The following is a 22,311-nucleotide window of genomic DNA, read 5'->3' on the forward strand; positions in this document are numbered from 1 at the left end:
CTGAGCTGACCTCTCGACCTGAGCTGAGCTCTCCACCTGAGCTGACCTCTCCACCTCAGCTGAACTGTCCACCTGAGCTGAGCTCTACATCACCTCAACTCTCCACCTGAGCTGAGCTCTCCACCTCATATGAGCTGTCCACCGTCTGAACTCTCAACCTGAACTGAGCTCTCCACCGCCTGAGCTCACCACTGCCTGAACTGAGCTCTCCACCGCGTGAGCTCTCCACCTGAGCTTAGCTCTCCACCTGAGCAGAGGTCTCCACAGCCTGAGCTGAGCGCTTGACCTAAGCTGGCCTCTCCACCGCCTGAGCTGACCTCTCCACCGCCTGAACTGAGCTCTCCACCGCTTGAGCTCACCACTGCCTGAACTGAGCTCTGCACCGCCTGAGTAGAACTCTCCTCAGGCTGAGCTGAGCGCTCGACCTAATCTGACCTCTCCACCGCCTGAGCTGACCTCTCCACCACCTGAGCTGACCTCTCCACTGCCTGAGCTGACCTCTCCACTGCCTGAGCTGAGCTCTCCGCCGCCTGAGCTGAGCGCTCGGCCTGAGCTGAGCTCTCCACCACTTGAGCTCTCGAATTGAGCTGAGCTCTCAACCTGAGCTGAGCTCTCCACCGCCTGAGCTCTCGACCTGAGATGAGCTCTCGACCTGAGCTGAGCTCTCGAACTGATTTGAGCTCTCCACCGCCTGAGCTCAGCTCTCCACCGCCTGAGCTCAGCTCTCCGCCGTTCGAGCTCAGCTCTCTGCCTCTCGACTCAGCTCTCCACCGCCTGAGCGGAGCTCTCCAGAGCCTGAGCTCTCGACCTGAGATGAGCTCTCGACCTGAGACGAGCTCTTGATCTGAGCTGAGCTCTCCACCGCCTGACGTGAGCTCTTGACCTGAGCTGCGCTCTCGACCGGAGCTGAGGTCTCCAACTCCTGAGGTCTCCACCGCCCGAGCTGAGCTCTCCACCGCCTGAGCTCTCGACTGAGCTGAGGTCTCAAGAGCTGATCTATCGACCTGATCTGAGCTGAGCTCTCCAACGCCTGAGTTCTCCAACGCCTGAGCTCTCCACCGCCTGAGCTCTCCACTGCCGGAGCTCTCCACCTGAGCTGAGCTCTCCACCTGAGCTGAGCTCTCCACTGCCTCATCTCAACTCTCGGCCTGAGCTGAGCTCTCCTCCTGAGCTGAGCTCTCCAATGCTTGATGTCTCAACTCAGCTGAGCTCTCCACCTGAGCTGAGCTCTCCACCTGAGCTGAGCTCTCCAATGCTTGACATTTCAACTCAGCTGAGCTCTCCACCTGAGCTGAGCTCTCCACCTGAGGTGAGCTCTCCACTGCCTGACTTCTCCACATGAGCTGAGCTCTCCACCGCCTGTGCTGTCGACCTGAGCTGAGCTCTCGACCTGAGCTGAGCTGTCGAACTTATTTGAGCTCTCGAGCTGAGCTGAGCTCTCCACCACATGAGCTGAGCTCTCCACCACCTCAGCTGAGCTCTCCACCGCCTGAGCTCTCCACCTGGGCTTAGCTCTCCACCTGAGCAGAGCTCTCCACCGCCTGAGCTGACCTCTCCACCGCCTGAGCTGAGCTCTCCGCTGCCTGAGCTGAGCTCTCCGCCACCTGAGCTCTCCACCAGAGCTGAGCTCTCCACCTGATCTGAGCTGAGCTCTTGACGTGAGCTGATCTGTCCCCCGCCTGATCTGAGCTCTCGACCTGAGCTGAGCTCTCCACCGCCTGAGTTCTCCACCTGAGCTGAACTCTCCACCTGAGCTGAGCTCTCCACCTGAGCAGAGATCTCCACAGCCTGAGCTGAGAGTTCAAACTAAGCTGACCTCTCCACCGCCTGAGCTGACCTCTCCACCGCCTGAGCTGAGCTCTCCGCTGCCTGAGCTGAGCTCTCCACCGCCTGAGTTCTCCACCTGAGCTGAACTCTCCACCTGAGCTGAGCTCTCCATCACCTCAACTCTCCACCTGAGCTGAGCTCTCCACCTGATATGAGCTCTCCACCGTCTGAGCTCTCAACCTGAGCTGAGCTCTCGACCTGATTTGAGCTCTCGACCTGATCTGAGATCTCGACCTGATTTGAGCTCTTAACCTCATCTGAGCTCTCGACCTGAGCTGAGCTCTCCACCTGAGCTGAGCTCTCCAATGCTTGACTTTTCGACTGAGCTGAGCTCTCCACCAGAGCTGAGCTCTCGACCTGATCTGAGCTGAGCTCTTGACATGAGCTGATCTCTCCACTGCCTGAGCTGAGCTCTCGACCTGAGCTAAGCTCTCCAATGCTTGACTTCTCGTCTCAGATGAGCTCTCCACCGCCTGTGCTCTCGACATGAGCTGAGCTCTCGATCTGAGCTGAGCTCTCGACCTGAGCTGAGCTCTCGAACTGATTTGAGCTCTCGAATTGAGCTGAGCTCTCGACCTGAGCTGAGCTCTCGAACTGATTTGAGCTCTCCACCGCCTGAGCTCAGCTCTCCACCGCCTGAGCTCATCTCTCCGCCGTTCGAGCTCAGCTCTCTGCCTCTCGACTCAGCTCTCCACCGCCTGAGCGGAGCTCTCCAGAGCCTGAGCTCTCGACCTGAGATGAGCTCTCGACCTGAGACGAGCTCTCGACCGGAGCTGAGCTCTCCACCGCCTGACGTGAGCTCTTGACCTGAGCTGCGCTCTCGACCGGAGCTGAGGTCTCCAACTCCTGAGGTCTCCACCGCCCGAGCTGAGCTCTCCACCGCCTGAGCTCTCGACTGAGCTGAGGTCTCAAGAGCTGATCTATCGACCTGATCTGAGCTGAGCTCTCCAACGCCTGAGTTCTCCAACGCCTGAGCTCTCCACTGCCGGAGCTCTCCACATGAGCTGAGCTCTCCACCTGAGCTGAGCTCTCCACTGCCTCATCTCAACTCTCGGCCTGAGCTGAGCTCTCCTCCTGAGCTGAGCTCTCCAATGCTTGATGTCTCAACTCAGCTGAGCTCTCCACCTGAGCGGAGCTCTCCACCTGAGGTGAGCTCTCCACTGCCTGACTTCTCCACATGAGCTGAGCTCTCCACCGCCTGTGCTGTCGACCTGAGCTGAGCTCTCGACCTGAGCTGAGCTGTCGAACTTATTTGAGCTCTCGAGCTGAGCTGAGCTCTCCACCACATGAGCTGAGCTCTCCACCACCTCAGCTGAGCTCTCCACCGCCTGAGCTCTCCACCTGGGCTTAGCTCTCCACCTGAGCAGAGCTCTCCACCGCCTGAGCTGACCTCTCCACCGCCTGAGCTGAGCTCTCCGCTGCCTGAGCTGAGCTCTCCAATGCTTGACTTCTCGTCTCAGATGAGCTCTCCACCGCCTGTGCTCTCGACATGAGCTGAGCTCTCGATCTGAGCTGAGCTCTCGACCTGAGCTGAGCTCTCGAACTGATTTGAGCTCTCGACCTGAGCTGAGACCTCGACCTGATTTGAGCTCTCAACCTCATCTGAGCTCTCGACCTGAGCTGAGCTCTCCACCTGAGCTGAGATCTCCACCTGCTTAGCTCTCCAACACCTGAGCTGAGCTCTCCACGGCCTGAGCTCAGCTCTCCACCGCCTGTGCTCTCGACCTGAGCTGAGCTCTTGACTTGAGCTGGGCTCTCCACTGCCTCAGCTCTCCACCGCCTTAGCTGAGCTCTCGACCTGAGCTGAGCTCTCCACCGCCTGAGCTCTTGACGTGAGCTGAGCTCTCCACCTGAGCTGAGCTCTCCACCTGAGCTGAGCTCTCCACCAGCTTAGCTCTCCAACACCTGAGCTGAGCTCTCCACGGCCTGAGCTCAGCTCTCCAGCGCCTGAGTTCTCAACCTGAGCTGAGCTCTCGACCTGAGCTGCGCTGTCGACCTGAGCTCAGCTCACCACCACCTGAGCTCAGCTCTCCACCACCTGAGCGCTCGACATGACCTCAGCTCTCCACCGCCTGAGCTCTCGGCCTGAGCTGAGCTCTCCACCTGAGTTGAGCTCTGGACCTGAGCTGAGCTCTTCACCTTAGTTGAGCTCTCGACCTGAGCTCAGCTCTCCACCACCTGAGCTGAGCTCTCCACTGCCTAAGCTCAGCTCTCCGCCGCTCGAGCTCAGCTCTCTGCCTCTCGAGACAGCTCTCCACCGCCTGAGCGGAGTTCTCCACAGCCTGAGCTCTCGACCTGAGATGAGCTCTCGACCTGAGATGAGCTCTCGAACTGATTTGAGCTCTCCACCGCCTGAGCTCAGCTCTCCACCGCCTGTGCTCAGCTCTCCGCCGTTCGAGCTCAGCTCTCTGCCTCTCGACTCAGCTCTCCACCGCCTGAGCGGAGCTCTCCAAAGCCTGAGCTCTCGACCTGAGATGAGCTCTCGACCTGAGATGAGCTCTTGACCTGAGCTGACCTCTCGACCTGAGCTGAGCTCTCCACCTGAGCTGACCTCTCCACCTCAGCTGAACTGTCCACCTGAGCTGAGCTCTACATCACCTCAACTCTCCACCTGAGCTGAGCTCTCCACCTCATATGAGCTGTCCACCGTCTGAACTCTCAACCTGAACTGAGCTCTCCACCGCCTGAGCTCACCACTGCCTGAACTGAGCTCTCCACCGCGTGAGCTCTCCACCTGAGCTTAGCTCTCCACCTGAGCAGAGGTCTCCACAGCCTGAGCTGAGCGCTTGACCTAAGCTGGCCTCTCCACCGCCTGAGCTGACCTCTCCACCGCCTGAACTGAGCTCTCCACCGCTTGAGCTCACCACTGCCTGAACTGAGCTCTGCACCGCCTGAGTAGAACTCTCCTCAGGCTGAGCTGAGCGCTCGACCTAATCTGACCTCTCCACCGCCTGAGCTGACCTCTCCACCACCTGAGCTGACCTCTCCACTGCCTGAGCTGACCTCTCCACTGCCTGAGCTGAGCTCTCCGCCGCCTGAGCTGAGCGCTCGGCCTGAGCTGAGCTCTCCACCACTTGAGCTCTCGAATTGAGCTGAGCTCTCAACCTGAGCTGAGCTCTCCACCGCCTGAGCTCTCGACCTGAGATGAGCTCTCGACCTGAGCTGAGCTCTCGAACTGATTTGAGCTCTCCACCGCCTGAGCTCAGCTCTCCACCGCCTGAGCTCAGCTCTCCGCCGTTCGAGCTCAGCTCTCTGCCTCTCGACTCAGCTCTCCACCGCCTGAGCGGAGCTCTCCAGAGCCTGAGCTCTCGACCTGAGATGAGCTCTCGACCTGAGACGAGCTCTTGATCTGAGCTGAGCTCTCCACCGCCTGACGTGAGCTCTTGACCTGAGCTGCGCTCTCGACCGGAGCTGAGGTCTCCAACTCCTGAGGTCTCCACCGCCCGAGCTGAGCTCTCCACCGCCTGAGCTCTCGACTGAGCTGAGGTCTCAAGAGCTGATCTATCGACCTGATCTGAGCTGAGCTCTCCAACGCCTGAGTTCTCCAACGCCTGAGCTCTCCACCGCCTGAGCTCTCCACTGCCGGAGCTCTCCACCTGAGCTGAGCTCTCCACCTGAGCTGAGCTCTCCACTGCCTCATCTCAACTCTCGGCCTGAGCTGAGCTCTCCTCCTGAGCTGAGCTCTCCAATGCTTGATGTCTCAACTCAGCTGAGCTCTCCACCTGAGCTGAGCTCTCCACCTGAGCTGAGCTCTCCAATGCTTGACATTTCAACTCAGCTGAGCTCTCCACCTGAGCTGAGCTCTCCACCTGAGGTGAGCTCTCCACTGCCTGACTTCTCCACATGAGCTGAGCTCTCCACCGCCTGTGCTGTCGACCTGAGCTGAGCTCTCGACCTGAGCTGAGCTGTCGAACTTATTTGAGCTCTCGAGCTGAGCTGAGCTCTCCACCACATGAGCTGAGCTCTCCACCACCTCAGCTGAGCTCTCCACCGCCTGAGCTCTCCACCTGGGCTTAGCTCTCCACCTGAGCAGAGCTCTCCACCGCCTGAGCTGACCTCTCCACCGCCTGAGCTGAGCTCTCCGCTGCCTGAGCTGAGCTCTCCGCCACCTGAGCTCTCCACCAGAGCTGAGCTCTCCACCTGATCTGAGCTGAGCTCTTGACGTGAGCTGATCTGTCCCCCGCCTGATCTGAGCTCTCGACCTGAGCTGAGCTCTCCACCGCCTGAGTTCTCCACCTGAGCTGAACTCTCCACCTGAGCTGAGCTCTCCACCTGAGCAGAGCTCTCCACAGCCTGAGCTGAGAGTTCAAACTAAGCTGACCTCTCCACCGCCTGAGCTGACCTCTCCACCGCCTGAGCTGAGCTCTCCGCTGCCTGAGCTGAGCTCTCCACCGCCTGAGTTCTCCACCTGAGCTGAACTCTTCACCTGAGCTGAGCTCTCCATCACCTCAACTCTCCACCTGAGCTGAGCTCTCCACCTGATATGAGCTCTCCACCGTCTGAGCTCTCAACCTGAGCTGAGCTCTCGACCTGATTTGAGCTCTCGACCTGATCTGAGATCTCGACCTGATTTGAGCTCTCAACCTCATCTGAGCTCTCGACCTGAGCTGAGCTCTCCACCTGAGCTGAGCTCTCCAATGCTTGACTTTTCGACTGAGCTGAGCTCTCCACCAGAGCTGAGCTCTCGACCTGATCTGAGCTGAGCTCTTGACATGAGCTGATCTCTCCACTGCCTGAGCTGAGCTCTCGACCTGAGCTAAGCTCTCCAATGCTTGACTTCTCGTCTCAGATGAGCTCTCCACCGCCTGTGCTCTCGACATGAGCTGAGCTCTCGATCTGAGCTGAGCTCTCGACCTGAGCTGAGCTCTCGAACTGATTTGAGCTCTCGACCTGAGCTGAGACCTCGACCTGATTTGAGCTCTCAACCTCATCTGAGCTCTCGACCTGAGCTGAGCTCTCCACCTGAGCTGAGATCTCCACCTGCTTAGCTCTCCAACACCTGAGCTGAGCTCTCCACGGCCTGAGCTCAGCTCTCCACCGCCTGTGCTCTCGACCTGAGCTGAGCTCTTGACTTGAGCTGGGCTCTCCACTGCCTCAGCTCTCCACCGCCTTAGCTGAGCTCTCGACCTGAGCTGAGCTCTCCACCGCCTGAGCTCTTGACGTGAGCTGAGCTCTCCACCTGAGCTGAGCTCTCCACCTGAGCTGAGCTCTCCACCAGCTTAGCTCTCCAACACCTGAGCTGAGCTCTCCACGGCCTGAGCTCAGCTCTCCAGCGCCTGAGTTCTCAACCTGAGCTGAGCTCTCGACCTGAGCTGCGCTGTCGACCTGAGCTCAGCTCACCACCACCTGAGCTCAGCTCTCCACCACCTGAGCGCTCGACATGACCTCAGCTCTCCACCGCCTGAGCTCTCGGCCTGAGCTGAGCTCTCCACCTGAGTTGAGCTCTGGACCTGCGCTGAGCTCTTCACCTTAGTTGAGCTCTCGACCTGAGCTCAGCTCTCCACCACCTGAGCTGAGCTCTCCACTGCCTAAGCTCAGCTCTCCGCCGCTCGAGCTCAGCTCTCTGCCTCTCGAGACAGCTCTCCACCGCCTGAGCGGAGTTCTCCACAGCCTGAGCTCTCGACCTGAGATGAGCTCTCGACCTGAGATGAGCTCTCGAACTGATTTGAGCTCTCCACCGCCTGAGCTCAGCTCTCCACCGCCTGTGCTCAGCTCTCCGCCGTTCGAGCTCAGCTCTCTGCCTCTCGACTCAGCTCTCCACCGCCTGAGCGGAGCTCTCCAAAGCCTGAGCTCTCGACCTGAGTTGAGCTCTCGACCTGAGATGAGCTCTTGACCTCATCTGAGCTCTCGACCTGAGCTGAGCTCTCCACCTGAGCTGACCTCTCCACCTCAGCTGAACTGTCCACCTGAGCTGAGCTCTACATCACCTCAACTCTCCACCTGAGCTCTCCACCTCATATGAGCTGTCCACCGTCTGAACTCTCAACCTGAACTGAGCTCTCCACCGCCTGAGCTCACCACTGCCTGAACTGAGCTCTCCACCGCGTGAGCTCTCCACCTGAGCTTAGCTCTCCACCTGAGCAGAGGTCTCCACAGCCTGAGCTGAGCGCTTGACCTAAGCTGGCCTCTCCACCGCCTGAGCTGACCTCTCCACCGCCTGAACTGAGCTCTCCACCGCTTGAGCTCACCACTGCCTGAACTGAGCTCTGCACCGCCTGAGTAGAACTCTCCACAGGCTGAGCTGAGCGCTCGACCTAATCTGGCCTCTCCACCGCCTGAGCTGACCTCTCCACCACCTGAGCTGACCTCTCCACTGCCTGAGCTGACCTCTCCGCTGCCTGAGCTGAGCTCTCCGCCGCCTGAGCTGAGCGCTCGGCCTGAGCTGAGCTCTCCACCACTTGAGCTCTCGAATTGAGCTGAGCTCTCAACCTGAGCTGAGCTCTCCACCGCCTGAGCTCTCGACCTGAGATGAGCTCTCGACCTGAGATGAGCTCTCGACCTGAGCTGAGCTCTCGAACTGATTTGAGCTCTCGAATTGAGCTGAGCTCTCAACCTGAGCTGAGCTCTCCACCGCCTGAGCTCTCGACCTGAGATGAGCTCTCGACCTGAGCTGAGCTCTCGAACTGATTTGAGCTCTCCACCGCCTGAGCTCAGCTCTCCACCGCCTGAGCTCAGCTCTCCGCCGTTCGAGCTCAGCTCTCTGCCTCTCGACTCAGCTCTCCACCGCCTGAGCGGAGCTCTCCAGAGCCTGAGCTCTCGACCTGAGATGAGCTCTCGACCTGAGACGAGCTCTTGATCTGAGCTGAGCTCTCCACCGCCTGACGTGAGCTCTTGACCTGAGCTGCGCTCTCGACCGGAGCTGAGGTCTCCAACTCCTGAGGTCTCCACCGCCCGAGCTGAGCTCTCCACCGCCTGAGCTCTCGACTGAGCTGAGGTCTCAAGAGCTGATCTATCGACCTGATCTGAGCTGAGCTCTCCAACGCCTGAGTTCTCCAACGCCTGAGCTCTCCACCGCCTGAGCTCTCCACTGCCGGAGCTCTCCACATGAGCTGAGCTCTCCACCTGAGCTGAGCTCTCCACTGCCTCATCTCAACTCTCGGCCTGAGCTGAGCTCTCCTCCTGAGCTGAGCTCTCCAATGCTTGATGTCTCAACTCAGCTGAGCTCTCCACCTGAGCGGAGCTCTCCACCTGAGCTGAGCTCTCCACTGCCTGACTTCTCCACATGAGCTGAGCTCTCCACCGCCTGTGCTGTCGACCTGAGCTGAGCTCTCGACCTGAGCTGAGCTGTCGAACTTATTTGAGCTCTCGAGCTGAGCTGAGCTCTCCACCACATGAGCTGAGCTCTCCACCACCTCAGCTGAGCTCTCCACCGCCTGAGCTCTCCACCTGGGCTTAGCTCTCCACCTGAGCAGAGCTCTCCACCGCCTGAGCTGACCTCTCCACCGCCTGAGCAGAGCTCTCCGCTGCCTGAGCTGAGCTCTCCGCCACCTGAGCTCTCCACCAGAGCTGAGCTCTCCACCTGATCTGAGCTGAGGTCTTGACGTGAGCTGATCTGTCCCCCGCCTGATCTGAGCTCTCGACCTGAGCTGAGCTCTCCACCGCCTGAGTTCTCCACCTGAGCTGAGCTCTCCACTGCCTCATCTCAACTCTCGTCCTGAGCTGAGCTCTCCTCCTGAGCTGAGCTCTCCAATGCTTGATGTCTCAACTCAGCTGAGCTCTCCACCTGAGCTGAGCTCTCCACCTGAGCTGAGCTCTCCAATGCTTGACATTTCAACTCAGCTGAGCTCTCCACCTGAGCTGAGCTCTCCACCTGAGGTGAGCTCTCCACTGCCTGACTTCTCCACATGAGCTGAGCTCTCCACCGCCTGTGCTGTCGACCTGAGCTGAGCTCTCGACCTGAGCTGAGCTGTCGAACTTATTTGAGCTCTCGAGCTGAGCTGAGCTCTCCACCACATGAGCTGAGCTCTCCACCACCTCAGCTGAGCTCTCCACCGCCTGAGCTCTCCACCTGGGCTTAGCTCTCCACCTGAGCAGAGCTCTCCACCGCCTGAGCTGACCTCTCCACCGCCTGAGCTGAGCTCTCCGCTGCCTGAGCTGAGCTCTCCGCCACCTGAGCTCTCCACCAGAGCTGAGCTCTCCACCTGATCTGAGCTGAGCTCTTGACGTGAGCTGATCTGTCCCCCGCCTGATCTGAGCTCTCGACCTGAGCTGAGCTCTCCACCGCCTGAGTTCTCCACCTGAGCTGAACTCTCCACCTGAGCTGAGCTCTCCACCTGAGCAGAGCTCTCCACAGCCTGAGCTGAGAGTTCAAACTAAGCTGACCTCTCCACCGCCTGAGCTGACCTCTCCACCGCCTGAGCTGAGCTCTCCGCTGCCTGAGCTGAGCTCTCCACCGCCTGAGTTCTCCACCTGAGCTGAACTCTTCACCTGAGCTGAGCTCTCCATCACCTCAACTCTCCACCTGAGCTGAGCTCTCCACCTGATATGAGCTCTCCACCGTCTGAGCTCTCAACCTGAGCTGAGCTCTCGACCTGATTTGAGCTCTCGACCTGATCTGAGATCTCGACCTGATTTGAGCTCTCAACCTCATCTGAGCTCTCGACCTGAGCTGAGCTCTCCACCTGAGCTGAGCTCTCCAATGCTTGACTTTTCGACTGAGCTGAGCTCTCCACCAGAGCTGAGCTCTCGACCTGATCTGAGCTGAGCTCTTGACATGAGCTGATCTCTCCACTGCCTGAGCTGAGCTCTCGACCTGAGCTAAGCTCTCCAATGCTTGACTTCTCGTCTCAGATGAGCTCTCCACCGCCTGTGCTCTCGACATGAGCTGAGCTCTCGATCTGAGCTGAGCTCTCGACCTGAGCTGAGCTCTCGAACTGATTTGAGCTCTCGACCTGAGCTGAGACCTCGACCTGATTTGAGCTCTCAACCTCATCTGAGCTCTCGACCTGAGCTGAGCTCTCCACCTGAGCTGAGATCTCCACCTGCTTAGCTCTCCAACACCTGAGCTGAGCTCTCCACGGCCTGAGCTCAGCTCTCCACCGCCTGTGCTCTCGACCTGAGCTGAGCTCTTGACTTGAGCTGGGCTCTCCACTGCCTCAGCTCTCCACCGCCTTAGCTGAGCTCTCGACCTGAGCTGAGCTCTCCACCGCCTGAGCTCTTGACGTGAGCTGAGCTCTCCACCTGAGCTGAGCTCTCCACCTGAGCTGAGCTCTCCACCAGCTTAGCTCTCCAACACCTGAGCTGAGCTCTCCACGGCCTGAGCTCAGCTCTCCAGCGCCTGAGTTCTCAACCTGAGCTGAGCTCTCGACCTGAGCTGCGCTGTCGACCTGAGCTCAGCTCACCACCACCTGAGCTCAGCTCTCCACCACCTGAGCGCTCGACATGACCTCAGCTCTCCACCGCCTGAGCTCTCGGCCTGAGCTGAGCTCTCCACCTGAGTTGAGCTCTGGACCTGCGCTGAGCTCTTCACCTTAGTTGAGCTCTCGACCTGAGCTCAGCTCTCCACCACCTGAGCTGAGCTCTCCACTGCCTAAGCTCAGCTCTCCGCCGCTCGAGCTCAGCTCTCTGCCTCTCGAGACAGCTCTCCACCGCCTGAGCGGAGTTCTCCACAGCCTGAGCTCTCGACCTGAGATGAGCTCTCGACCTGAGATGAGCTCTCGAACTGATTTGAGCTCTCCACCGCCTGAGCTCAGCTCTCCACCGCCTGTGCTCAGCTCTCCGCCGTTCGAGCTCAGCTCTCTGCCTCTCGACTCAGCACTCCACCGCCTGAGCGGAGCTCTCCAAAGCCTGAGCTCTCGACCTGAGTTGAGCTCTCGACCTGAGATGAGCTCTTGACCTCATCTGAGCTCTCGACCTGAGCTGAGCTCTCCACCTGAGCTGACCTCTCCACCTCAGCTGAACTGTCCACCTGAGCTGAGCTCTACATCACCTCAACTCTCCACCTGAGCTGAGCTCTCCACCTCATATGAGCTGTCCACCGTCTGAACTCTCAACCTGAACTGAGCTCTCCACCGCCTGAGCTCACCACTGCCTGAACTGAGCTCTCCACCGCGTGAGCTCTCCACCTGAGCTTAGCTCTCCACCTGAGCAGAGGTCTCCACAGCCTGAGCTGAGCGCTTGACCTAAGCTGGCCTCTCCACCGCCTGAGCTGACCTCTCCACCGCCTGAACTGAGCTCTCCACCGCTTGAGCTCACCACTGCCTGAACTGAGCTCTGCACCGCCTGAGTAGAACTCTCCACAGGCTGAGCTGAGCGCTCGACCTAATCTGACCTCTCCACCGCCTGAGCTGACCTCTCCACCACCTGAGCTGACCTCTCCACTGCCTGAGCTGACCTCTCCGCTGCCTGAGCTGAGCTCTCCGCCGCCTGAGCTGAGCGCTCGGCCTGAGCTGAGCTCTCCACCACTTGAGCTCTCGAATTGAGCTGAGCTCTCAACCTGAGCTGAGCTCTCCACCGCCTGAGCTCTCGACCTGAGATGAGCTCTCGACCTGAGATGAGCTCTCGACCTGAGCTGAGCTCTCGAACTGATTTGAGCTCTCGAATTGAGCTGAGCTCTCAACCTGAGCTGAGCTCTCCACCGCCTGAGCTCTCGACCTGAGATGAGCTCTCGACCTGAGCTGAGCTCTCGAACTGATTTGAGCTCTCCACCGCCTGAGCTCAGCTCTCCACCGCCTGAGCTCAGCTCTCCGCCGTTCGAGCTCAGCTCTCTGCCTCTCGACTCAGCTCTCCACCGCCTGAGCGGAGCTCTCCAGAGCCTGAGCTCTCGACCTGAGATGAGCTCTCGACCTGAGACGAGCTCTTGATCTGAGCTGAGCTCTCCACCGCCTGACGTGAGCTCTTGACCTGAGCTGCGCTCTCGACCGGAGCTGAGGTCTCCAACTCCTGAGGTCTCCACCGCCCGAGCTGAGCTCTCCACCGCCTGAGCTCTCGACTGAGCTGAGGTCTCAAGAGCTGATCTATCGACCTGATCTGAGCTGAGCTCTCCAACGCCTGAGTTCTCCAACGCCTGAGCTCTCCACCGCCTGAGCTCTCCACTGCCGGAGCTCTCCACATGAGCTGAGCTCTCCACCTGAGCTGAGCTCTCCACTGCCTCATCTCAACTCTCGGCCTGAGCTGAGCTCTCCTCCTGAGCTGAGCTCTCCAATGCTTGACGTCTCAACTCAGCTGAGCTCTCCACCTGAGCGGAGCTCTCCACCTGAGCTGAGCTCTCCACTGCCTGACTTCTCCACATGAGCTGAGCTCTCCACCGCCTGTGCTGTCGACCTGAGCTGAGCTCTCGACCTGAGCTGAGCTGTCGAACTTATTTGAGCTCTCGAGCTGAGCTGAGCTCTCCACCACATGAGCTGAGCTCTCCACCACCTCAGCTGAGCTCTCCACCGCCTGAGCTCTCCACCTGGGCTTAGCTCTCCACCTGAGCAGAGCTCTCCACCGCCTGAGCTGACCTCTCCACCGCCTGAGCTGAGCTCTCCGCTGCCTGAGCTGAGCTCTCCGCCACCTGAGCTCTCCACCAGAGCTGAGCTCTCCACCTGATCTGAGCTGAGGTCTTGACGTGAGCTGATCTGTCCCCCGCCTGATCTGAGCTCTCGACCTGAGCTGAGCTCTCCACCGCCTGAGTTCTCCACCTGAGCTGAACTCTCCACCTGAGCTGAGCTCTCCATCACCTCAACTCTCCACCTGAGCTGAGCTCTCCACCTGATATGAGCTCTCCACCGTCTGAGCTCTCAACCTGAGCTGAGCTCTCCACCTGATTTGAGCTCTCGACCTGATCTGAGATCTCGACCTGATTTGAGCTCTCAACCTCATCTGAGCTCTCGACCTGAGCTGAGCTCTCCACCTGAGCTGAGCTCTCCAATGCTTGACTTTTCGACTGAGCTGAGCTCTCCACCAGAGCTGAGCTCTCGACCTGATCTGAGCTGAGCTCTTGACATGAGCTGATCTCTCCACTGCCTGAGCTGAGCTCTCGACCTGAGCTAAGCTCTCCAATGCTTGACTTCTCGTCTCAGATGAGCTCTCCACCGCCTGTGCTCTCGACATGAGCTGAGCTCTCGATCTGAGCTGAGCTCTCGACCTGAGCTGAGCTCTCGAACTGATTTGAGCTCTCGACCTGAGCTGAGACCTCGACCTGATTTGAGCTCTCAACCTCATCTGAGCTCTCGACCTGAGCTGAGCTCTCCACCTGAGCTGAGATCTCCACCTGCTTAGCTCTCCAACACCTGAGCTGAGCTCTCCACGGCCTGAGCTCAGCTCTCCACCGCCTGTGCTCTCGACCTGAGCTGAGCTCTTGACTTGAGCTGGGCTCTCCACTGCCTCAGCTCTCCACCGCCTTAGCTGAGCTCTCGACCTGAGCTGAGCTCTCCACCGCCTGAGCTCTTGACGTGAGCTGAGCTCTCCACCTGAGCTGAGCTCTCCACCTGAGCTGAGCTCTCCACCAGCTTAGCTCTCCAACACCTGAGCTGAGCTCTCCACGGCCTGAGCTCAGCTCTCCAGCGCCTGAGTTCTCAACCTGAGCTGAGCTCTCGACCTGAGCTGCGCTGTCGACCTGAGCTCAGCTCTCCACCACCTGAGCGCTCGACATGACCTCAGCTCTCCACCGCCTGAGCTCTCGGCCTGAGCTGAGCTCTCCACCTGAGTTGAGCTCTGGACCTGAGCTGAGCTCTTCACCTTAGTTGAGCTCTCGACCTGAGCTCAGCTCTCCACCACCTGAGCTGAGCTCTCCACTGCCTAAGCTCAGCTCTCCGCCGCTCGAGCTCAGCTCTCTGCCTCTCGAGACAGCTCTCCACCGCCTGAGCGGAGTTCTCCACAGCCTGAGCTCTCGACCTGAGATGAGCTCTCGACCTGAGATGAGCTCTCGAACTGATTTGAGCTCTCCACCGCCTGAGCTCAGCTCTCCACCGCCTGTGCTCAGCTCTCCGCCGTTCGAGCTCAGCTCTCTGCCTCTCGACTCAGCTCTCCACAGCCTGAGCGGAGCTCTCCAAAGCCTGAGCTCTCGACCTGAGATGAGCTCTCCACCTGAGATGAGCTCTTGACCTGAGCTGACCTCTCGACCTGAGCTGAGCTCTCCACCTGAGCTGACCTCTCCACCTCAGCTGAACTGTCCACCTGAGCTGAGCTCTACATCACCTCAACTCTCCACCTGAGCTGAGCTCTCCACCTCATATGAGCTGTCCACCGTCTGAACTCTCAACCTGAACTGAGCTCTCCACCGCCTGAGCTCACCACTGCCTGAACTGAGCTCTCCACCGCGTGAGCTCTCCACCTGAGCTTAGCTCTCCACCTGAGCAGAGGTCTCCACAGCCTGAGCTGAGCGCTTGACCTAAGCTGGCCTCTCCACCGCCTGAGCTGACCTCTCCACCGCCTGAACTGAGCTCTCCACCGCTTGAGCTCACCACTGCCTGAACTGAGCTCTGCACCGCCTGAGTAGAACTCTCCTCAGGCTGAGCTGAGCGCTCGACCTAATCTGACCTCTCCACCGCCTGAGCTGACCTCTCCACCACCTGAGCTGACCTCTCCACTGCCTGAGCTGACCTCTCCGCTGCCTGAGCTGAGCTCTCCGCCGCCTGAGCTGAGCGCTCGGCCTGAGCTGAGCTCTCCACCACTTGAGCTCTCGAATTGAGCTGAGCTCTCAACCTGAGCTGAGCTCTCCACCGCCTGAGCTCTCGACCTGAGGTGAGCTCTCGACCTGAGATGAGCTCTCGACCTGAGCTGAGCTCTCGAACTGATTTGAGCTCTCCACCGCCTGAGCTCAGCTCTCCACCGCCTGAGCTCAGCTCTCCGCCGTTCGAGCTCAGCTCTCTGCCTCTCGACTCAGCTCTCCACCGCCTGAGCGGAGCTCTCCAGAGCCTGAGCTCTCGACCTGAGATGAGCTCTCGACCTGAGACGAGCTCTTGATCTGAGCTGAGCTCTCCACCGCCTGACGTGAGCTCTTGACCTGAGCTGCGCTCTCGACCGGAGCTGAGGTCTCCAACTCCTGAGGTCTCCACCGCCCGAGCTGAGCTCTCCACCGCCTGAGCTCTCGACTGAGCTGAGGTCTCAAGAGCTGATCTATCGACCTGATCTGAGCTGAGCTCTCCAACGCCTGAGTTCTCCAACGCCTGAGCTCTCCACCGCCTGAGCTCTCCACTGCCGGAGCTCTCCACCTGAGCTGAGCTCTCCACCTGAGCTGAGCTCTCCACTGCCTCATCTCAACTCTCGGCCTGAGCTGAGCTCTCCACCTGAGCTGAGCTCTCCACTGCCTCATCTCAACTCTCGGCCTGAGCTGAGCTCTCCACCTGAGCTGAGCTCTCCAATGCTTGACATTTCAACTCAGCTGAGCTCTCCACCTGAGCTGAGCTCTCCACCTGAGGTGAGCTCTCCACTGCCTGACTTCTCCACATGAGCTGAGCTCTCCACCGCCTGTGCTGTCGACCTGAGCTGAGCTCTCGACCTGAGCTGAGCTGTCGAACTTATTTGAGCTCTCGAGCTGAGCTGAGCTCTCCACCACATGAGCTGAGCTCTCCACCACCTCAGCTGAGCTCTCCACCGCCTGAGCTCTCCACCTGGGCTTAGCTCTCCACCTGAGCAGAGCTCTCCACCGCCTGAGCTGACCTCTCCACCGCCTGAGCTGAGCTCTCCGCTGCCTGAGCTGAGCTCTCCGCCACCTGAGCTCTCCACCAGAGCTGAGCTCTCCACCTGATCTGAGCTGAGCTCTTGACGTGAGCTGATCTGTCCCCCGCCTGATCTGAGCTCTCGACCTGAGCTGAGCTCTCCACCGCCTGAGTTCTCCACCTGAGCTGAACTCTCCACCTGAGCTGAGCTCTCCACCTGAGCAGAGCTCTCCACAGCCTGAGCTGAGAGTTCAAACTAAGCTGACCTCTCCACCGCCTGAGCTGACCTCTCCACCGCCTGAGCTGAGCTCTCCGCTGCCTGAGCTGAGCTCTCCACCGCCTGAGTTCTCCACCTGAGCTGAACTCTTCACCTGAGCTGAGCTCTCCATCACCTCAACTCTCCACCTGAGCTGAGCTCTCCACCTGATATGAGCTCTCCACCGTCTGAGCTCTCAACCTGAGCTGAGCTCTCGACCTGATTTGAGCTCTCGACCTGATCTGAGATCTCGACCTGATTTGAGCTCTCAACCTCATCTGAGCTCTCGACCTGAGCTGAGCTCTCCACCTGAGCTGAGCTCTCCAATGCTTGACTTTTCGACTGAGCTGAGCTCTCCACCAGAGCTGAGCTCTCGACCTGATCTGAGCTGAGCTCTTGACATGAGCTGATCTCTCCACTGCCTGAGCTGAGCTCTCGACCTGAGCTAAGCTCTCCAATTCTTGACTTCTCGTCTCAGATGAGCTCTCCACCGCCTGTGCTCTCGACATGAGCTGAGCTCTCGATCTGAGCTGAGCTCTCGACCTGAGCTGAGCTCTCGAACTGATTTGAGCTCTCGACCTGAGCTGAGACCTCGACCTGATTTGAGCTCTCAACCTCATCTGAGCTCTCGACCTGAGCTGAGCTCTCCACCTGAGCTGAGATCTCCACCTGCTTAGCTCTCCAACACCTGAGCTGAGCTCTCCACGGCCTGAGCTCAGCTCTCCACCGCCTGTGCTCTCGACCTGAGCTGAGCTCTTGACTTGAGCTGGGCTCTCCACTGCCTCAGCTCTCCACCGCCTTAGCTGAGCTCTCGACCTGAGCTGAGCTCTCCACCGCCTGAGCTCTTGACGTGAGCTGAGCTCTCCACCTGAGCTGAGCTCTCCACCTGAGCTGAGCTCTCCACCAGCTTAGCTCTCCAACACCTGAGCTGAGCTCTCCACGGCCTGAGCTCAGCTCTCCAGCGCCTGAGTTCTCAACCTGAGCTGAGCTCTCGACCTGAGCTGCGCTGTCGACCTGAGCTCAGCTCACCACCACCTGAGCTCAGCTCTCCACCACCTGAGCGCTCGACATGACCTCAGCTCTCCACCGCCTGAGCTCTCGGCCTGAGCTGAGCTCTCCACCTGAGTTGAGCTCTGGACCTGCGCTGAGCTCTTCACCTTAGTTGAGCTCTCGACCTGAGCTCAGCTCTCCACCACCTGAGCTGAGCTCTCCACTGCCTAAGCTCAGCTCTCCGCCGCTCGAGCTCAGCTCTCTGCCTCTCGAGACAGCTCTCCACCGCCTGAGCGGAGTTCTCCACAGCCTGAGCTCTCGACCTGAGATGAGCTCTCGACCTGAGATGAGCTCTCGAACTGATTTGAGCTCTCCACCGCCTGAGCTCAGCTCTCCACCGCCTGTGCTCAGCTCTCCGCCGTTCGAGCTCAGCTCTCTGCCTCTCGACTCAGCTCTCCACCGCCTGAGCGGAGCTCTCCAAAGCCTGAGCTCTCGACCTGAGTTGAGCTCTCGACCTGAGATGAGCTCTTGACCTCATCTGAGCTCTCGACCTGAGCTGAGCTCTCCACCTGAGCTGACCTCTCCACCTCAGCTGAACTGTCCACCTGAGCTGAGCTCTACATCACCTCAACTCTCCACCTGAGCTGAGCTCTCCACCTCATATGAGCTGTCCACCGTCTGAACTCTCAACCTGAACTGAGCTCTCCACCGCCTGAGCTCACCACTGCCTGAACTGAGCTCTCCACCGCGTGAGCTCTCCACCTGAGCTTAGCTCTCCACCTGAGCAGAGGTCTCCACAGCCTGAGCTGAGCGCTTGACCTAAGCTGGCCTCTCCACCGCCTGAGCTGACCTCTCCACCGCCTGAACTGAGCTCTCCACCGCTTGAGCTCACCACTGCCTGAACTGAGCTCTGCACCGCCTGAGTAGAACTCTCCACAGGCTGAGCTGAGCGCTCGACCTAATCTGACCTCTCCACCGCCTGAGCTGACCTCTCCACCACCTGAGCTGACCTCTCCACTGCCTGAGCTGACCTCTCCGCTGCCTGAGCTGAGCTCTCCGCCGCCTGAGCTGAGCGCTCGGCCTGAGCTGAGCTCTCCACCACTTGAGCTCTCGAATTCAGCTGAGCTCTCAACCTGAGCTGAGCTCTCCACCGCCTGAGCTCTCGACCTGAGATGAGCTCTCGACCTGAGATGAGCTCTCGACCTGAGCTGAGCTCTCGAACTGATTTGAGCTCTCGAATTGAGCTGAGCTCTCAACCTGAGCTGAGCTCTCCACCGCCTGAGCTCTCGACCTGAGATGAGCTCTCGACCTGAGCTGAGCTCTCGAACTGATTTGAGCTCTCCACCGCCTGAGCTCAGCTCTCCACCGCCTGAGCTCAGCTCTCCGCCGTTCGAGCTCAGCTCTCTGCCTCTCGACTCAGCTCTCCACCGCCTGAGCGGAGCTCTCCAGAGCCTGAGCTCTCGACCTGAGATGAGCTCTCGACCTGAGACGAGCTCTTGATCTGAGCTGAGCTCTCCACCGCCTGACGTGAGCTCTTGACCTGAGCTGCGCTCTCGACCGGAGCTGAGGTCTCCAACTCCTGAGGTCTCCACCGCCCGAGCTGAGCTCTCCACCGCCTGAGCTCTCGACTGAGCTGAGGTCTCAAGAGCTGATCTATCGACCTGATCTGAGCTGAGCTCTCCAACGCCTGAGTTCTCCAACGCCTGAGCTCTCCACCGCCTGAGCTCTCCACTGCCGGAGCTCTCCACCTGAGCTGAGCTCTCCACCTGAGCTGAGCTCTCCACTGCCTCATCTCAACTCTCGGCCTGAGCTGAGCTCTCCTCCTGAGCTGAGCTCTCCAATGCTTGACGTTTCAGCTCAGCTGAGCTCTCCACCAGAGCTGAGCTCTCCACCTGAGGTGAGCTCTCCACTGCCTGACTTCTCCACATGAGCTGAGCTCTCCACCGCCTGTGCTGTCGACCTGAGCTGAGCTCTCGACCTGAGCTGAGCTGTCGAACTTATTTGAGCTGTCGAGCTGAGCTGAGCTCTCCACCACATGAGCTGAGCTCTCCACCACCTCAGCTGAGCTCTCCACCGCCTGAGCTCTCCACCTGGGCTTAGCTCTCCACCTGAGCAGAGCTCTCCACCGCCTGAGCTGACCTCTCCACCGCCTGAGCTGAGCTCTCCGCTGCCTGAGCTGAGCTCTCCGCCACCTGAGCTCTCCACCAGAGCTGAGCTCTCCACCTGATCTGAGCTGAGCTCTTGACGTGAGCTGATCTGTCCCCCGCCTGATCTGAGCTCTCGACCTGAGCTGAGCTCTGCACCTGAGCTCAGCTCTCCAATGCTTGACTTCTCGTCTCAGCTGAGCTCTCCACTTGAGCTGAGCTCTCCACCTGAGCTCAGCTTTCAAACTGATTATAGCTGTCCACCTGAGCTGAGCTCTCCAGTGCCTGAGCTGAGCTCTCCACCGCCTGAGCTCAGCTCACAACCGCCTGAGCTCAGCTCACCACCTCCTGAGCTCTCCACTGCGTGAGCTCTCCACCTGAGCTTAGCTCTCCACCTGAGCAGAGCTCTCCACAGCCTGAGCTGAGAGTTCAACCTAAGATGACCTCTCCACCGCCTGAGCTGACCTCTCCACCGCCTGAGCTGAGCTCTCCGCTGCCTGAGCTCAGCTCTCCACCGCCTGAGCTCAGCTCTCCACCGCCTGAGTTCTCCACCTGAGCTGAACTCTCCACCTGAGCTGAGCTCTCCATCACCTCAACTCTCCACCTGAGCTGAGCTCTCCACCTGATATGAGCTCTCCACCGTCTGAGCTCTCAACCTGAGCTGAGCTCTCGACCTGATTTGAGCTCTCGACCTGATCTGAGATCTCGACCTGATTTGAGCTCTCAACCTCATCTGAGCTCTCGACCTGAGCTGAGCTCTCCACCTGAGCTGAGCTCTCCAATGCTTGACTTTTCGACTGAGCTGAGCTCTCCACCAGAGCTGAGCTCTCGACCTGATCTGAGCTGAGCTCTTGACATGAGCTGATCTCTCCACTGCCTGAGCTGAGCTCTCGACCTGAGCTAAGCTCTCCAATGCTTGACTTCTCGTCTCAGATGAGCTCTCCACCGCCTGTGCTCTCGACATGAGCTGAGCTCTCGATCTGAGCTGAGCTCTCGACCTGAGCTGAGCTCTCGAACTGATTTGAGCTCTCGAGCTGAGCTGAGCTCTCCACCCGAGCTGAGCTCTCCACCACCTGAGCTCTCAACCTGAGCTGAGCTCTCGACCTGATCTGAGCTCTCGACCTGATCTGAGACCTCGACCTGATTTGAGCTCTCAACCTCATCTGAGCTCTCGACCTGAGCTGAGCTCTCGACCTGAGCTGAGCTCTCCACCAGCTTAGCTCTCCAACACCTGAGCTGAGCTCTCCACGGCCTGAGCTCAGCTCTCCACCGCCTGTGCTCTCGACCTGAGCTGAGCTCTTGACTTGAGCTGGGCTCTCCACTGCCTCAGCTCTCCACCGCCTTAGCTGAGCTCTCGACCTGAGCTGAGCTCTCCACCAGCTTAGCTCTCCAACACCTGAGCTGAGCTCTCCACGGCCTGAGCTCAGCTCTCCAGCGCCTGAGTTCTCAACCTGAGCTGAGCTCTCGACCTGAGCTGCGCTGTTGACCTGAGCTCAGCTCACCACCACCTGAGCTCAGCTCTCCACCACCTGAGCTCAGCTCTCCACCACCTGAGCTCTCGACATGACCTCAGCTCTCCACCGCCTGAGCTCTCGGCCTGAGCTGAGCTCTCCACCTGAGTTGAGCTCTGGACCTGAGCTGAGCTCTTCACCTTAGTTGAGCTCTCGACCTGAGCTCAGCTCTCCACCACCTGAGCTGAGCTCTCCACTGCCTGAGCTCAGCTCTCCGCCGCTCGAGCTCAGCTCTCCGCCTCTCGAGACAGCTCTCCACCGCCTGAGCGGAGTTCTCCACAGCCTGAGCTCTCGACCTGAGATGAGCTCTCGACCTGAGATGAGCTCTCGAACTGATTTGAGCTCTCCACCGCCTGAGCTCAGCTCTCCACCGCCTGTGCTCAGCTCTCCGCCGTTCGAGCTCAGCTCTCTGCCTCTCGACTCAGCTCTCCACCGCCTGAGCGGAGCTCTCCAAAGCCTGAGCTCTCGACCTGAGATGAGCTCTCGACCTGAGATGAGCTCTTGACCTGAGCTGACCTCTCGACCTGAGCTGAGCTCTCCACCTGAGCCGACCTCTCCACGTCAGCTGAACTGTCCACCTGAGCTGAGCTCTGCATCACCTCAACTCTCCACCTGAGCTGAGCTCTCCACCTCATATGAGCTGTCCACCGTCTGAACTCTCAACCTGAACTGAGCTCTCCACCGCCTGAGCTCACCACTGCCTGAACTGAGCTCTCCACCGCGTGAGCTCTCCACCTGAGCTTAGCTCTCCACCTGAGCAGAGGTCTCCACAGCCTGAGCTGAGCGCTTGACCTAAGCTGGCCTCTCCACCGCCTGAGCTGACCTCTCCACCGCCTGAACTGAGCTCTCCACCGCTTGAGCTCACCACTGCCTGAACTGAGCACTGCACCGCCTGAGTAGAGCTCTCCACAGGCTGAGCTGAGCGCTCGACCTAATGTGACCTCTCCACTGCCTGAGCTGACCTCTCCACCACCTGAGCTGACCTCTCCACTGCCTGAGCT

Source organism: Strix aluco, chromosome W (assembly GCF_031877795.1).
Source record: "Strix aluco isolate bStrAlu1 chromosome W, bStrAlu1.hap1, whole genome shotgun sequence".
Taxonomy (NCBI): domain Eukaryota; kingdom Metazoa; phylum Chordata; class Aves; order Strigiformes; family Strigidae; genus Strix; species Strix aluco.